Genomic DNA, 18,552 nt, shown 5'->3' on the forward strand with positions numbered 1-18,552 from the left:
GAGGACATTGTGTAGCTTTTAGACCTTCTGGGGACCCTCTGAGCAGAAAAAAAGTTCAAAAGGTCCCATATGGACCACTATCTGGAGGACCTGACGACTTTTTAACATCAGAAAGAGTCTGTGAGGACATCATGTAGCTTTTAGACCTTCTGGGGACCCTCTGAGCAGAAAAAAAGTTCAAAAGGTCCCATATGGACCACTGTCAAGAGGACCTGACTTGACTTTTTAACATCAGAAAGAGTCTATGAGGATATCGTGTAGCTTTTAGACCTTCTGGGGACCCTCTGAGCAGAAAAAAAGTTCAATGGGTCCCATATGGACCACTGTCTGGAGAACCTGACTTGACCTTTTAACATCAGAAAGAGTCTATGAGGACATCGTGTAGCTTTTAGACCTTCTGGGGACCCTCTGAGCAGAAAAAAAGTTCAAAGGGTCCCATATGGACCACTGCCTGGAGGATCTGACTTGACTTTTTAAGATCAGAAAGAGTCTGTGAGGACACCGTGTAGCTTTTAGACCTTCTGGGGACCCTCTGAGCAGAAAAAAAGTTCAATGGGTCCCATATGGACCACTGTCTGGAGGACCTGACTTGACCTTTTAACATCAGAAAGAGTCTGTGAGGACATCGTGTAGCTTTTAGACCTTCTGGGGACCCTCTGAGCAGAAAAAAAGTTCAAAGGGTCCCATATGGACCACTGCCTGGGGGACCTCACTTGACTTTTTAACATCAGAAAGAGTCTATGAGGACATCGTGTAGCTTTTAGATCTTCTGGGGAACCTCTGAGCAGAAAAAAAGTTCAAAAGGTCACATATGGACCACTACCTGGAGGACCTCACTTGACTTTTTAACATCAGAAAGAGTCTATGAGGACATCGTGTAGCTTCTAGACCTTCTGGGGACCCTCTGAGGAGAAAAAAAGTTCAAAAGGTCCCATATGGACCACTGCCTGGAGGACCTCACTTGACTTTTTAACATCAGAAAGAGTCTATGAGGACATTGTGTAGCTTTTAGACCTTCTGGGGACCCTCTGAGCAGAAAAAAAGTTCAAAAGGTCCCATATGGACCACTATCTGGAGGACCTGACGACTTTTTAACATCAGAAAGAGTCTGTGAGGACATCATGTAGCTTTTAGACCTTCTGGGGACCCTCTGAGCAGAAAAAAAGTTCAAAAGGTCCCATATGGACCACTGTCAAGAGGACCTGACTTGACTTTTTAACATCAGAAAGAGTCTATGAGGATATCGTGTAGCTTTTAGACCTTCTGGGGACCCTCTGAGCAGAAAAAAAGTTCAATGGGTCCCATATGGACCACTGTCTGGAGAACCTGACTTGACCTTTTAACATCAGAAAGAGTCTATGAGGACATCGTGTAGCTTTTAGACCTTCTGGGGACCCTCTGAGCAGAAAAAAAGTTCAAAGGGTCCCATATGGACCACTGCCTGGAGGATCTGACTTGACTTTTTAAGATCAGAAAGAGTCTGTGAGGACACCGTGTAGCTTTTAGACCTTCTGGGGACCCTCTGAGCAGAAAAAAAGTTCAATGGGTCCCATATGGACCACTGTCTGGAGGACCTGTCTTGACCTTTTAACATCAGAAAGAGTCTGTGAGGACATCGTGTAGCTTTTAGACCTTCTGGGGACCCTCTGAGCAGAAAAAAAGTTCAAAGGGTCCCATATGGACCACTGCCTGGGGGACCTCACTTGACTTTTTAACATCAGAAAGAGTCTATGAGGACATCGTGTAGCTTTTAGATCTTCTGGGGAACCTCTGAGCAGAAAAAAAGTTCAAAAGGTCACATATGGACCACTACCTGGAGGACCTCACTTGACTTTTTAACATCAGAAAGAGTCTATGAGGACATCGTGTAGCTTTTAGACCTTCTGGGGACCCTCTGAGCAGAAAAAAAGTTCAAAAGGTCCCATATGGACCACTATCTGGAGGACCTGACGACTTTTTAACATCAGAAAGAGTCTGTGAGGACATCATGTAGCTTTTAGACCTTCTGGGGACCCTCTGAGCAGAAAAAAAGTTCAAAAGGTCCCATATGGACCACTGTCTGGAGGACCTGACTTGACTTTTTAACTTCAGAAAGAGTCTGTGAGGACATTGTGTAGCTTTTAGACCTTCTGGGGACCCTCTGAGCAGAAAAAAAGTTCAAAAGGTCCCATATGGACAACTGCCTGGAGTACCTCACTTGACTTTTTAACATCAGAAAGAGTCTATGAGGACATCGTGTAGCTTTTAGACCTTCTGGGGACCCTCTGAGCAGAAAAAAAATTCAAAAGGTCCCATATGGACCACTATCTGGAGGACCTGACGACTTTTTAACATCAGAAACAGTCTGTGAGGACATCATGTAGCTTTTAGACCTTCTGGGGACCCTCTGAGCAGAAAAAAAGTTCAAAAGGTCCCATATGGACCACTGCCTGGCGGACCTGACTTGACTTTTTAACATCAGAAAGAGTCTCTAAGGACATCGTGTATTTTTTAGACCTTCTGGGGACCCTCTGAGCAGAAAAAAAGTTCAAAGGGTCCCATATGGACTACTGTATGGCGAACTTGACGTCTTTTTAACATCAGAAAGAGTCAAATAGAACATCATGTAGCTTTTAGACCATCTGGGGACCCTCTGAGCAGAAAAAAGTTCAAAAACTCCCATATGGACAACTGTACGGCGGACTTGACTTGACTTTTTAACATCAGAAAGAGTCTGTGAGGACATCGTGTAGCTTTTAGACCTTCTGGGGACCCTCTGAGCAGAAAAAAAGTTCAAAAGGTCCCAGTCTGGCGGACTTGACGACTTTTTAACATCAGAAAGTTGGCATGTAGCATCATGTAGCTTTTAGACCTTCTCTGGACCCTCTGAGCAGAAAAAAAGTTCAATGGGTCCCATATGGACTACTGTATGGCGAACTTGACTTGTCTTTTTAACATCAGAAAGAGTCTGTGAGGACATCGTGTAGCTTTTAGACCTTCTGGGGACCCTCTGAGCAGAAAAAAAGTTCAAAAGGTCCCATATGGACCACTGTCTGGAGGACCTGACGACTTTTTAACATCAGAAAGAGTCTGTGAGGACATCATGTAGCTTTTAGACCTTCTGGGGACCCTCTGAGCAGAAAAAAAGTTAGAAAGGTCCCATATGGACCACTGTCTGGAGGACCTGACTTGACTTTTTAACATCAGAAAGAGTCTATGAGGACATCGTGTAGCTTTTAGACCTTCTGGGGACCCTCTGAGCAGAAAAAAAGTTCAAAAGGTCCCATATGGACCACTGCCTGGAGGACCTGACTTGACTTTTTAACTTCAGAAAGAGTCCGTGAGGACATCGTGTAGCTTTTAGACCTTGTGGGGACCCTCTGAGCAGAAAAAAAGTTCAAAAGGTCCCCTATGGACCACTGCCTGGAGGACCTCACTTGACTTTTTAACATCAGAAAGAGTCTATGTGGACATCGTGTAGCTTTTAGACCTTCTGGGGACCCTCTGAGCAGAAAAAAAGTTCAAAAGGTCCCATATGGACCACTATCTGGAGGACCTGACGACTTTTTAACATCAGAAAGAGTCTGTGAGGACATCATGTAGCTTTTAGACCTTCTGGGGACCCTCTGAGCAGAAAAAAAGTTCAAAAGGTCCCATATGGACCACTATCTGGAGGACCTGATGACTTTTTAACATCAGAAAGAGTCTGTGAGGACATCGTGTATTTGTTAGACCTTCTGGGGACCCTCTGAGCAGAAAAAAAGTTCAAACGGTCCCATATGGACCACTGCCTGGAGGACCTGACTTGACTTTTTAACATCAGAAAGAGTCTCTGAGGACATCGTGTATTTGTTAGACCTTCTGGGGACCCTCTGAGCAGAAAAAAAGTTCAAACGGTCCCATATGGACCACTGCCTGGAGGACCTGACTTGACTTTTTAACATCAGAAAGAGTCTGTGAGGACATCGTGTAGCTTTTAGACCTTCTGGGGACCCTCTGAGCAGAAAAAAAGTTCAAAAGATCCAATATGGACCACTACCTGGAGGACTTGACTTGACTTTTTAACATCAGAAAGAGTCTGTGAGGACATCGTGTAGCTTTTAGACCTTCTGAGCAGAAAAAAAGTTCAAAAGGTCCCATATGGACCACTGCCTGGAGGACCTGACTTGACTTTTTAACATCAGAAAGAGTCTATGAGGACATTGTGTAGCTTTTAGACCTTCTGGGGACCCTCTGAGCAGAAAAAAAGTTCAAAAGGTCCCATATGGACCACTGCCTTGAGGACCTGACTTGACTTTTTAACATCAGAAAGAGTCTGTGAGGACATCGTGTAGCTTTTAAACCTTCTGGGGACCCTCTGAGCAGAAAAAAAGTTCAAAGGGTCCCATATGGACCACTGCCTGGAGGATCTGACTTGACTTTTTAAGATCTGAAAAAGAGTCTATGAGGACATCGTGTAGCTATTAGACCTTCTGGGGACCCTCTGAGCAGAAAAAAAGTTCAAAAGGTCCCATATGGACCACTATCTGGAGGACCTGACGACTTTTTAACGTCAGAAAGAGTCTGTGAGGACATTGTGTAGCTTTTAGACCTTCTGGGGACCCTCTGAGCAGAAAAAAAGTTCAAAGGGTCCCATATGGACCACTGCCTGGGGGACCTCACTTGACTTTTGAACATCAGAAAGAGTCTATGAGGACATCGTGTAGCTTTTAGACCTTCTGGGGAACCTCTGAGCAGAAAAAAAGTTCAAAAGATCCAATATGGACCACTACCTGGAGGACTTGACTTGACTTTTTTACATCAGAAAGAGTCTGTGAGGACATTGTGTAGCTTTTAGACCTTCTGGGGACACTCTTAGCAGAAAAAAAGTTTAAAAGGTCCCACATGGACCACTGCCTGGAAAACCTGACTTGACTTTTTAACATCAGAAAGAGTCTGTGAGGACATCGTGTAGCTTTTAGACCTTCTCTAGACTCTCTGAGCAGAAAAAAAGTTCAATGGGTCCCATATGGACTACTGTATGGCGGACATGTCTTGACTTTTTAACATCAGAAAGAGTCAAGAAGCACATCATGTAGCTTTTAGACCTTCTGGGGACCCTCTGAGCAGAAAAAAAGTTCAAAAGGTCCCACATGGACCACTGCCTGGAGGACCTGACTTGACTTTTTAACATCAGAAAGAGTCTGTGACGACATCGTGTAGCTTTTGACTTGACTTCTGGGGACACTCTGAGCCGAAAAAAAGTTCAAAAGGTCCCATATGGACCACTGCCTGGAGGACCTGAATGACTTTTTAACATCAGAAAGAGTCTATGAAGACATCTTGTAGCTTTTAGACCTTCTGAGCAGAAAAAATGTTCGAAAGGTCCCATATGGGACCACTGCCTGGAGGACCTGACTTGACTTTTTAACATCAGAAAGAGTCAAGAAGGATATCATGTAGCTTTTAGACCATCTGGGGAACCTCAGAGCAGAATAAAGTTCAAAAGGTCCCATATCGACCACTGCCTGGAGGACCTCACTTGACTTTTTAACATCAGAAAGAGTCTATGAGGACATCGTGTAGCTTTTAGACCTTCTGGGGACCCTCTGAGCAGAAAAAAAGTTCAAAGGGTCCCATATGGACCACTGTCTGGAGGACCTGACTTGACCTTTTAACATCAGAAAGAGTCTATGAGGACATTGTGTAGCTTTTAGACCTTCTGGGGACCCTCTGAGCAGAAAAAAAGTTCAAAGGGTCCCATATGGACCACTGCCTGGGGGACCTGACTTGACTTTTTAACATTAGAAAGAGTCTATGAGGACATCGTGTAGCTTTTAGACCTTCTGGGGACCCTCTGATTAGAAAAAAAGTTCAAAAGGTCCCATATGGAACACTGCCTGGAGGACCTGACTTGACTTTTTAACATCAGAAAGAGTCTATGAGGACATCGTGTAGCTTTTAGACCTTCTGGGGACCCTCTGAGCAGAAAAAAAGTTCAGAGGGTCCCATATGGACCACTGTCTGGAGGACCTGACTTGACCTTTTCACATCAGAAAGAGTCTATGAGGACATTGTGTAGCTTTTAGACCTTCTGGGGACCCTCTGAGCAGAAAAAAAGTTCAATGGGTCCCATATGGACCACTGTCTGGAGGACCTGACTTGACCTTTTAACATCAGAAAGAGTCTATTCGTGTAGCTTTTAGACCTTCTGGGGACCCTCTGAGCAGAAAAAAAGTTCAAAAGGTCCCATATGGACAACTATCTGGAGGACCTGACTTGACTTTTTAACATCAGAAAGAGTCTGTGAGGACATCGTGTAGCTTTTAGACCTTCTGGGGACCCTCTGAGCAGAAAAAAAGTTCAAAAGGTCCCATATGGACCACTCTCTGGAGGACCTGACTTGACTTTTTAACATCAGAAAGAGTCTATGAGGACATCGTGTAGCTTTTAGACCTTCTGGGTACCCTCTGAGCAGAAAAAAAGTTCAAAAGGTCCCATATGGACCACTGCCTGGAGGACCTGACTTGACTTTTTAACTTCAGAAAGAGTCTGTGAGGACATCGTGTAGCTTTTAGACCTTCTGAGCAGAAAAAAAGTTCAAAAGGTCCCATATGGACCACTGCCTGGAGGACCTGACTTGGATTTTTAACTTCAGAAAGAGTCTGTGAGGACATCGTGTAGCTTTTAGACCTTCTGGGGACCCTCTGAGCAGAAAAAAAGTTCAAAAGGTCCCATATGGACCACTGCCTGGAGGACCTCACTTGACTTTTTAACATCAGAAAGAGTCTATGAGGACATCGTGTAGCTTTTAGACCTTCTGGGGACCCTCTGAGCAGAAAAAAAGTTCAAAAGAATCTGGAGTACCTGACAACTTTTTAACATCAGAAAGAGTCTGTGAGGACATCATGTAGCTTTTAGACCTTCTGGGGACCCTCTGAGCAGAAAAAAAGTTCAAAAGGTCCCATATGGACCACTGTCTGGAGGACCTGACTTGACTTTTTAACATCAGAAAGAGTCTATGAGGACATCGTGTAGCTTTTAGACCTTCTGGGGACCCTCTGAGAAGAAAAAAAGTTCAAAAGGTCCCATATGGACCACTGCCTGGAGGACCTGACTTGACTTTTTAACTTCAGAAAGAGTCTGTGAGGACATCGTGTAGCTTTTAGACCTTCTGGGGACCCTCTGAGCAGAAAAAAAGTTCAAAAGGTCCCATATGGACAACTGCCTGGAGTACCTCACTTGACTTTTTAACATCAGAAAGAGTCTATGAGGACATCGTGTAGCTTTTAGACCTTCTGGGGACCCTCTGAGCAGAAAAAAAGTTCAAAAGGTCCCATATGGACCACTATCTGGAGGACCTGACTTGACTTTTTAACATCAGAAAGAGTCTGTGAGGACATCATGTAGCTTTTAGACCTTCTGGGGACCCTCTGAGCAGAAAAAAAGTTCAAAAAGTCCCATATGGACCCCTGCCTGGAGGACCTGACTTGACTTTTTAACATCAGAAAGAGTCTATGAGGACATCATGTAGCTTTTAGACCTTCTGGGGACCCTCTGAGCAGAAAAAAAGTTCAAAAGGTCCCATATGGACTACTGTATGGCGAACTTGACGTCTTTTTAACATCAGAAAGAGTCAATTAGAACATCATGTAGCTTTTAGACCATCCGGGGACCCTCTGAGCAGAAAAAAATTCAAAAACTCCCATATGGACAACTGTACGGCGGACTTGACTTGACTTTTTAACATCAGAAAGAGTCTGTGAGGACATCGTGTAGCTTTTAGACCTTCTGGGGACCCTCTGAGCAGAAAAAAAGTTCAAAGGGTCCCATATGGACCACTGCCTGGGGGACCTCACTTGACTTTTTAACATCAGAAAGAGTCTATGAGGACATCGTGTAGCTTTTAGAACTTCTGGGGAACCTCTGAGCAGAAAAAAAGTTCAAAAGGTCCCATATGAACCACTGCCTGGAGGACCTGACTTGACTTTTTAACATCAGAAAGAGTCTGTGAGGACATTGTGTAGCTTTTAGACTTTCTGGGGACCCTCTGAGCAGAAAAAAAGTTCAAAGGGTCCCATAAGGACCACTGCCTGGAGGATCTGACTTGACTTTTTAAGATTAGAAAGAGTCTATGAGGACATCGTGTAGCTTTTAGACCTTCTGGGGACCCTCTGAGCAGAAAAAAAGTTCAAAAGGTCCCATATGGACCACTGCCTGGAAGACCTGACTTGACTTTATAACATCAGAGAGAGTCTATGAGGACATCGTGTAGCTTTTAGACCTCCTGGGGACCCTCTGAGCAGAAAAAAAGTTCAAAAGGTCCCAGTCTGGCGGACTTGACGACTTTTTAACATCAGAAAGTTGGCATGTAGCATCATGTAGCTTTTAGACCTTCTCTGGACCCTCTGAGCAGAAAAAAAGTTCAATGGGTCCCATATGGACTACTGTATGGCGAACTTGTCTTGTCTTTTTAACATCAGAAAGATCAATTAGGACATCATGTAGCTTTTAGACCATCTGGGGAACCTCTGAGTAGAAAAAAGTTCAAAAACTCCCATATGGACAACTGTACGGCGGACTTGACTTTTTAACATCAGAAAGAGTCTGTGAGGACATCGTGTAGCTTTTAGACCTTCTGGGGACCCTCTGAGCAGAAAAAAAGTTCAAAGGGTCCCATATGGACCACTGCCTGGGGGATCTCACTTGACTTTTTAACATCAGAAAGAGTCTATGAGGACATCGTATAGCTTTTAGATCTTCTGGGGAACCTCTGAGCAGAAATAAAGTTCAAAAGGTCCCATATGGACCACTGCCTGGAGGACCTGACTTGACTTTTTAACATCAGAAAGAGTCTGTGAGGACATTGTGTAGCTTTTAGACCTTCTGGGGACCCTCTGAGCAGAAAAAAAGTTCAAAAGGTTCCAGTCTGGCGGACTTGACTTGACTTTTTAACATCAGAAAGTTTCTATAAGGACATCATGTAGCTTTTAGACCTTCTCTGGACCCTCTGAGCAGAAAAAAAGTTCAATGGGTCCAATATGGACTACTGTATGGAGGATCTTGACTTGTCTTTTTAACATCAGAAAGAGTCAGTAAGGACATCATGTAGCTTTTAGACCTTCTTTGGACCCTCTGAGCAGAAAAAAAGTTCTAAAGCTCCCAGTTTGGCGGACTTGACTTGACTTTTTAACATCAGAAAGTTTCTATAAGGAAATCATGTAACTTTTAGACCTTCTCTGGACCCTCTGAGCAGAAAAAAAGTTCAATGGGTCCAATATGGACTACTGTATGGAGGATCTTGACTTGTCTTTTTAACATCAGAAAGAGTCAGTAAGGACATCATGTAGCTTTTATACCTTCTGGGGACCCTATGAGCAGAAAAAAAGTTCAAAAGGTCCCATATGGACCACTGCCTGGAGGACCTGACGACTTTTTAACATCAGAAAGAGTCTATGAGGACATCGTGTAGCTTTTAGACCTTCTGGGGACCCTCTGAGCAGAAAAAAAGTTCAAAAGAATCTGGAGTACCTGACAACTTTTTAACATCAGAAAGAGTCTGTGAGGACATCATGTAGCTTTTAGACCTTCTGGGGACCCTCTGAGCAGAAAAAAAGTTCAAAAGGTCCCATATGGACCACTGTCTGGAGGACCTGACTTGACTTTTTAACATCAGAAAGAGTCTATGAGGACATCGTGTAGCTTTTAGACCTTCTGGGGACCCTCTGAGAAGAAAAAAAGTTCAAAAGGTCCCATATGGACCACTGTCTGGAGGACCTGACTTGACTTTTTAACATCAGAAAGAGTCTATGAGGACATCGTGTAGCTTTTAGACCTTCTGGGGACCCTCTGAGCAGAAAAAAAGTTCAAAAGGTCCCATATGGACCACTGTCTGGAGGACCTGACTTGACTTTTTAACATCAGAAAGAGTCTATGAGGACATCGTGTAGCTTTTAGACCTTCTGGGGACCCTCTGAGAAGAAAAAAAGTTCAAAAGGTCCCATATGGACCACTGCCTGGAGGACCTGACTTGACTTTTTAACTTCAGAAAGAGTCTGTGAGGACATCGTGTAGCTTTTAGACCTTCTGGGGACCCTCTGAGCAGAAAAAAAGTTCAAAAGGTCCCATATGGACAACTGCCTGGAGTACCTCACTTGACTTTTTAACATCAGAAAGAGTCTATGAGGACATCGTGTAGCTTTTAGACCTTCTGGGGACCCTCTGAGCAGAAAAAAAGTTCAAAAGGTCCCATATGGACCACTATCTGGAGGACCTGACTTGACTTTTTAACATCAGAAAGAGTCTGTGAGGACATCATGTAGCTTTTAGACCTTCTGGGGACCCTCTGAGCAGAAAAAAAGTTCAAAAAGTCCCATATGGACCCCTGCCTGGAGGACCTGACTTGACTTTTTAACATCAGAAAGAGTCTATGAGGACATCATGTAGCTTTTAGACCTTCTGGGGACCCTCTGAGCAGAAAAAAAGTTCAAAAGGTCCCATATGGACTACTGTATGGCGAACTTGACGTCTTTTTAACATCAGAAAGAGTCAATTAGAACATCATGTAGCTTTTAGACCATCCGGGGACCCTCTGAGCAGAAAAAAATTCAAAAACTCCCATATGGACAACTGTACGGCGGACTTGACTTGACTTTTTAACATCAGAAAGAGTCTGTGAGGACATCGTGTAGCTTTTAGACCTTCTGGGGACCCTCTGAGCAGAAAAAAAGTTCAAAGGGTCCCATATGGACCACTGCCTGGGGGACCTCACTTGACTTTTTAACATCAGAAAGAGTCTATGAGGACATCGTGTAGCTTTTAGAACTTCTGGGGAACCTCTGAGCAGAAAAAAAGTTCAAAAGGTCCCATATGAACCACTGCCTGGAGGACCTGACTTGACTTTTTAACATCAGAAAGAGTCTGTGAGGACATTGTGTAGCTTTTAGACTTTCTGGGGACCCTCTGAGCAGAAAAAAAGTTCAAAGGGTCCCATAAGGACCACTGCCTGGAGGATCTGACTTGACTTTTTAAGATTAGAAAGAGTCTATGAGGACATCGTGTAGCTTTTAGACCTTCTGGGGACCCTCTGAGCAGAAAAAAAGTTCAAAAGGTCCCATATGGACCACTGCCTGGAAGACCTGACTTGACTTTATAACATCAGAGAGAGTCTATGAGGACATCGTGTAGCTTTTAGACCTCCTGGGGACCCTCTGAGCAGAAAAAAAGTTCAAAAGGTCCCAGTCTGGCGGACTTGACGACTTTTTAACATCAGAAAGTTGGCATGTAGCATCATGTAGCTTTTAGACCTTCTCTGGACCCTCTGAGCAGAAAAAAAGTTCAATGGGTCCCATATGGACTACTGTATGGCGAACTTGTCTTGTCTTTTTAACATCAGAAAGATCAATTAGGACATCATGTAGCTTTTAGACCATCTGGGGAACCTCTGAGTAGAAAAAAGTTCAAAAACTCCCATATGGACAACTGTACGGCGGACTTGACTTTTTAACATCAGAAAGAGTCTGTGAGGACATCGTGTAGCTTTTAGACCTTCTGGGGACCCTCTGAGCAGAAAAAAAGTTCAAAGGGTCCCATATGGACCACTGCCTGGGGGATCTCACTTGACTTTTTAACATCAGAAAGAGTCTATGAGGACATCGTATAGCTTTTAGATCTTCTGGGGAACCTCTGAGCAGAAATAAAGTTCAAAAGGTCCCATATGGACCACTGCCTGGAGGACCTGACTTGACTTTTTAACATCAGAAAGAGTCTGTGAGGACATTGTGTAGCTTTTAGACCTTCTGGGGACCCTCTGAGCAGAAAAAAAGTTCAAAAGGTTCCAGTCTGGCGGACTTGACTTGACTTTTTAACATCAGAAAGTTTCTATAAGGACATCATGTAGCTTTTAGACCTTCTCTGGACCCTCTGAGCAGAAAAAAAGTTCAATGGGTCCAATATGGACTACTGTATGGAGGATCTTGACTTGTCTTTTTAACATCAGAAAGAGTCAGTAAGGACATCATGTAGCTTTTAGACCTTCTTTGGACCCTCTGAGCAGAAAAAAAGTTCTAAAGCTCCCAGTTTGGCGGACTTGACTTGACTTTTTAACATCAGAAAGTTTCTATAAGGAAATCATGTAACTTTTAGACCTTCTCTGGACCCTCTGAGCAGAAAAAAAGTTCAATGGGTCCAATATGGACTACTGTATGGAGGATCTTGACTTGTCTTTTTAACATCAGAAAGAGTCAGTAAGGACATCATGTAGCTTTTATACCTTCTGGGGACCCTATGAGCAGAAAAAAAGTTCAAAAGGTCCCATATGGACCACTGCCTGGAGGACCTGACGACTTTTTAACATCAGAAAGAGTCTATGAGGACATCGTGTAGCTTTTAGACCTTCTGGGGACCCTCTGAGCAGAAAAAAAGTTCAAAAGAATCTGGAGTACCTGACAACTTTTTAACATCAGAAAGAGTCTGTGAGGACATCATGTAGCTTTTAGACCTTCTGGGGACCCTCTGAGCAGAAAAAAAGTTCAAAAGGTCCCATATGGACCACTGTCTGGAGGACCTGACTTGACTTTTTAACATCAGAAAGAGTCTATGAGGACATCGTGTAGCTTTTAGACCTTCTGGGGACCCTCTGAGAAGAAAAAAAGTTCAAAAGGTCCCATATGGACCACTGTCTGGAGGACCTGACTTGACTTTTTAACATCAGAAAGAGTCTATGAGGACATCGTGTAGCTTTTAGACCTTCTGGGGACCCTCTGAGCAGAAAAAAAGTTCAAAAGGTCCCATATGGACCACTGTCTGGAGGACCTGACTTGACTTTTTAACATCAGAAAGAGTCTATGAGGACATCGTGTAGCTTTTAGACCTTCTGGGGACCCTCTGAGAAGAAAAAAAGTTCAAAAGGTCCCATATGGACCACTGCCTGGAGGACCTGACTTGACTTTTTAACTTCAGAAAGAGTCTGTGAGGACATCGTGTAGCTTTTAGACCTTCTGGGGACCCTCTGAGCAGAAAAAAAGTTCAAAAGGTCCCATATGGACAACTGCCTGGAGTACCTCACTTGACTTTTTAACATCAGAAAGAGTCTATGAGGACATCGTGTAGCTTTTAGACCTTCTGGGGACCCTCTGAGCAGAAAAAAAGTTCAAAAGGTCCCATATGGACCACTATCTGGAGGACCTGACTTGACTTTTTAACATCAGAAAGAGTCTGTGAGGACATCATGTAGCTTTTAGACCTTCTGGGGACCCTCTGAGCAGAAAAAAAGTTCAAAAAGTCCCATATGGACCCCTGCCTGGAGGACCTGACTTGACTTTTTAACATCAGAAAGAGTCTATGAGGACATCATGTAGCTTTTAGACCTTCTGGGGACCCTCTGAGCAGAAAAAAAGTTCAAAAGGTCCCATATGGACTACTGTATGGCGAACTTGACGTCTTTTTAACATCAGAAAGAGTCAATTAGAACATCATGTAGCTTTTAGACCATCCGGGGACCCTCTGAGCAGAAAAAAATTCAAAAACTCCCATATGGACAACTGTACGGCGGACTTGACTTGACTTTTTAACATCAGAAAGAGTCTGTGAGGACATCGTGTAGCTTTTAGACCTTCTGGGGACCCTCTGAGCAGAAAAAAAGTTCAAAGGGTCCCATATGGACCACTGCCTGGGGGACCTCACTTGACTTTTTAACATCAGAAAGAGTCTATGAGGACATCGTGTAGCTTTTAGAACTTCTGGGGAACCTCTGAGCAGAAAAAAAGTTCAAAAGGTCCCATATGAACCACTGCCTGGAGGACCTGACTTGACTTTTTAAGATTAGAAAGAGTCTATGAGGACATCGTGTAGCTTTTAGACCTTCTGGGGACCCTCTGAGCAGAAAAAAAGTTCAAAAGGTCCCATATGGACCACTGCCTGGAAGACCTGACTTGACTTTATAACATCAGAGAGAGTCTATGAGGACATCGTGTAGCTTTTAGACCTCCTGGGGACCCTCTGAGCAGAAAAAAAGTTCAAAAGGTCCCAGTCTGGCGGACTTGACGACTTTTTAACATCAGAAAGTTGGCATGTAGCATCATGTAGCTTTTAGACCTTCTCTGGACCCTCTGAGCAGAAAAAAAGTTCAATGGGTCCCATATGGACTACTGTATGGCGAACTTGTCTTGTCTTTTTAACATCAGAAAGATCAATTAGGACATCATGTAGCTTTTAGACCATCTGGGGAACCTCTGAGTAGAAAAAAGTTCAAAAACTCCCATATGGACAACTGTACGGCGGACTTGACTTTTTAACATCAGAAAGAGTCTGTGAGGACATCGTGTAGCTTTTAGACCTTCTGGGGACCCTCTGAGCAGAAAAAAAGTTCAAAGGGTCCCATATGGACCACTGCCTGGGGGATCTCACTTGACTTTTTAACATCAGAAAGAGTCTATGAGGACATCGTATAGCTTTTAGATCTTCTGGGGAACCTCTGAGCAGAAATAAAGTTCAAAAGGTCCCATATGGACCACTGCCTGGAGGACCTGACTTGACTTTTTAACATCAGAAAGAGTCTGTGAGGACATTGTGTAGCTTTTAGACCTTCTGGGGACCCTCTGAGCAGAAAAAAAGTTCAAAAGGTTCCAGTCTGGCGGACTTGACTTGACTTTTTAACATCAGAAAGTTTCTATAAGGACATCATGTAGCTTTTAGACCTTCTCTGGACCCTCTGAGCAGAAAAAAAGTTCAATGGGTCCAATATGGACTACTGTATGGAGGATCTTGACTTGTCTTTTTAACATCAGAAAGAGTCAGTAAGGACATCATGTAGCTTTTAGACCTTCTTTGGACCCTCTGAGCAGAAAAAAAGTTCTAAAGCTCCCAGTTTGGCGGACTTGACTTGACTTTTTAACATCAGAAAGTTTCTATAAGGAAATCATGTAACTTTTAGACCTTCTCTGGACCCTCTGAGCAGAAAAAAAGTTCAATGGGTCCAATATGGACTACTGTATGGAGGATCTTGACTTGTCTTTTTAACATCAGAAAGAGTCAGTAAGGACATCATGTAGCTTTTATACCTTCTGGGGACCCTATGAGCAGAAAAAAAGTTCAAAAGGTCCCATATGGACCACTGCCTGGAGGACCTGACGACTTTTTAACATCAGAAAGAGTCTATGAGGACATCGTGTAGCTTTTAGACCTTCTGGGGACCCTCTGAGCAGAAAAAAAGTTCAAAGGGTCCCATATGGACCACTGCCTGGGGGATCTCACTTGACTTTTTAACATCAGAAAGAGTCTATGAGGACATCGTATAGCTTTTAGATCTTCTGCGGGAACCTCTGAGCAGAAATAAAGTTCAATGGGTCCAATATGGACTACTGTATGGAGGATCTTGACTTGTCTTTTTAACATCAGAAAGAGTCAGTAAGGACATCATGTAGCTTTTAGACCTTCTGTGGACCCTCTGAGCAGAAAAAAAGTTCAAAAGGTTCCAGTCTGGCGGACTTGACTTGACTTTTTAACATCAGAAAGTTTCTATAAGGACATCATGTAGCTTTTAGACCTTCTCTGGACCCTCTGAGCAGAAAAAAAGTTCAATGGGTCCAATACTGTATGGAGGATCTTGACTTGTCTTTTTAACATCAGAAAGAGTCAGTTAGGACATCATGTAGCTTTTATACCTTCTGGGGACCCTATGAGCAGAAAAAAAGTTCAAAAGGTCCCATATGGACCACTGCCTGGAGGACCTGACGACTTTTTAACATCAGAAAGAGTCTGTGAGGACATCGTGTAGCTTTTAGACCTTCTTTGGACCCTCTGAGCAGAAAAAAAGTTCAAAAGGTCCCATATGGACCACTGCCTGGAGGACCTGACTTGACTTTTTAACATCAGAAAGAGTCTATGAGGACATTGTGTAGCTTTTAGACCTTCTGGGGACCCTCTGAGCAGAAAAAAAGTTCAAAAGGTCTCATATGGACCACTGCCTGGAGGACCTGACTTGACTTTTTAACATCAGAAAGAGTCTGTGAGGACATCGTGTAGCTTTTAAACCTTCTGGGGACCCTCTGAGCAGAAAAAAAGTTCAAAGGGTCCCATATGAACAACTGCCTGGAGGATCTGACTTGACTTTTTAAGATCTGAAAAAGAGTCTATGAGGACATCGTGTAGCTTTTAGACCTTCTGGGGACCCTCTGAGCAGAAAAAAAGTTCAAAAGGTCCCAGTTTGGCGGACTTGACTTGACTTTTTAACATCAGAAAGTTTCTATAAGGACATCATGTAGCTTTTATACCTTCTGGGGACCCTATGAGCAGAAAAAAAGTTCAAAAGGTCCCATATGGACCACTGCCTGGAGGACCTGACTTGACTTTTTAACATCAGAAAGAGTCTGTGTGGACATCGTGTAGCTTTTAGACCTTCTGGGGACCCTCTGAGCAGAAAAAAAGTTCAAAAGGTCCCATATGGACCACTGCCTGGAGGACCTGACGACTTTTTAACATCAGAAAGAGTCTGTGAGGAATCGTGTAGCTTTTAGACCTTCTGGGGACCCTCTGAGCAGAAAAAAGTTCAAAAGGTCCCATATGGACCACTGCCTGGAGGACCTGACGACTTTTTAACATCAGAAAGAATCTGTGAGGACATCGTGTAGCTTATAGACCTTCTGAGCAGAAAAAAAGTTCAAAAGGTCCCATATGGACCACTGCCTGGATGACCTGACTTGACTTTTTAACATCAGAAAGTGTCTATGAGGACATCGTGTAGCTTTTAGACCTTCTGGGGACCCTCTGAGCAGAAAAAAGGTTCAAAAGGTCCCATATGGACCACTGCCTGGAGGACCTCACTTGACTTTTTAACATCAGAAAGAGTCTATGAGGACATTGTGTAGCTTTTAGACCTTCTGGGGACCCTCTGAGCAGAAAAAAAGTTCAAAACGTCCCATATGGACCACTATCTGGAGGACCTGACGACTTTTTAACATCAGAAAGAGTCTGTGAGGACATCATGTAGCTTTTAGACCTTCTGGGGACCCTCTGAGCAGAAAAAAAGTTCAAAAGGTCCCATATGGACCACTGTCTGGAGGACCTGACTTGACTTTTTAATATCAGAAAGAGTCTATGAGGACATCGTGTAGCTTTTAGACCTTCTGGGGACCCTCTGAGCAGAAAAAAAGTTCAAAAGGTTCCATATGGACCACTGCCTGGAGGACCTGACTTGACTTTTTAACTTCAGAAAGAGTCCGTGAGGACATCGTGTAGCTTTTAGACCTTGTGGGGACCCTCTGAGCAGAAAAAAAGTTCAAAAGGTCCCCTATGGACCACTGCCTGGAGGACCTCACTTGACTTTTTAACATCAGAAAGAGTCTATGAGGACATCGTGTAGCTTTTAGACCTTCTGGGGACCCTCTGAGCAGAAAAAAAGTTCAAAAGGTCCCATATGGACCACTATCTGGAGAACCTGACGACTTTTTAACATCAGAAAGAGTCTGTGAGGACATCATGTAGCTTTTAGACCTTCTGGGGACCCTCTGAGCAGAAAAAAAGTTCAAAACGTCCCATATGGACCACAGCTTGGAGGACCTGACTTGACTTTTTAACATCAGAAAGAGTCTCTGACGACATCGTGTATTTGTTAGACCTTCTGGGGACCCTCTGAGCAGAAAAAAAGTTAAAACGGTCCCATATGGACCACTGCCTGGAGGACCTGACTTGACTTTTTAACATCAGAAAGAGTCTCTGAGGACATCGTGTATTTGTTAGACCTTCTGGGGACCCTCTGAGCAGAAAAAAAGTTCAAACCGTCCCATATGGACCACTGCCTGGAAGACCTGACTTGACTTTTTAACATCAGAAAGAGTCTTTAAGGACATCATGTAGCTTTTAGAGCTTCTGGGGACCCTCTGAGGAGGAAAAAAGTTCAAAAGGTCCCAGTCTGGCGGACTTGACTTGACTTTTTAACATCAGAAAGTTGGCATTAGCATCATGTAGCTTTTAGAACTTCTCTTGACCCCCTGAGTAGAAAAAAAGTTCAATGGGTCCCATATGGACTACTGTATGGCGAACTTGACTTGTCTTTTTAACATCAGAAAGAGTCAATTAGAACATCATGTAGCTTTTAGACCATCTGGGGACCCTCTGAGCAGAAAAAAGTTCAAAAACTCCCATATGGACAACTGTATGGCGAACTTGACTTGTCTTTTTAACATCAGAAAGAGTCTATGAGGACATCGTGTAGCTTTTAGACCTTCTGGGGAACCTCTGAGCAGAAAAAAAGTTAAAAAGGTCCCATATGGACCACTACCTGGAGGACCTGACTTGACTTTTTAACATCAGAAAGAGTCTGTGAGGACATCGTGTAGCTTTTAGACCTTCTGAGCAGAAAAAAAGTTCAAAAGGTCCCATGTGGACCACTGCCTGGAGGACCTGACTTGACTTTTTAACATCAGAAAGAGTCTGTGAGGACATCGTGTAGCTTTTAGACCTTCTGGGGACCCTCTGAGCAGAAAAAAAGTTCAAAGGGTCCCATATGGACCACTGCCTGGAGGATCTGACTTGACTTTTTAAGATCTGAAAAGGAGTCTATGAGGACATTGTGTAGCTTTTAGACCTTCTGGGGAC

The sequence above is a fragment of the Siphateles boraxobius genome, unplaced genomic scaffold, assembly GCF_051911475.1.
Source record: "Siphateles boraxobius isolate OS27281-9 unplaced genomic scaffold, OSU_SipBor_1 15, whole genome shotgun sequence".
Taxonomy (NCBI): domain Eukaryota; kingdom Metazoa; phylum Chordata; class Actinopteri; order Cypriniformes; family Leuciscidae; genus Siphateles; species Siphateles boraxobius.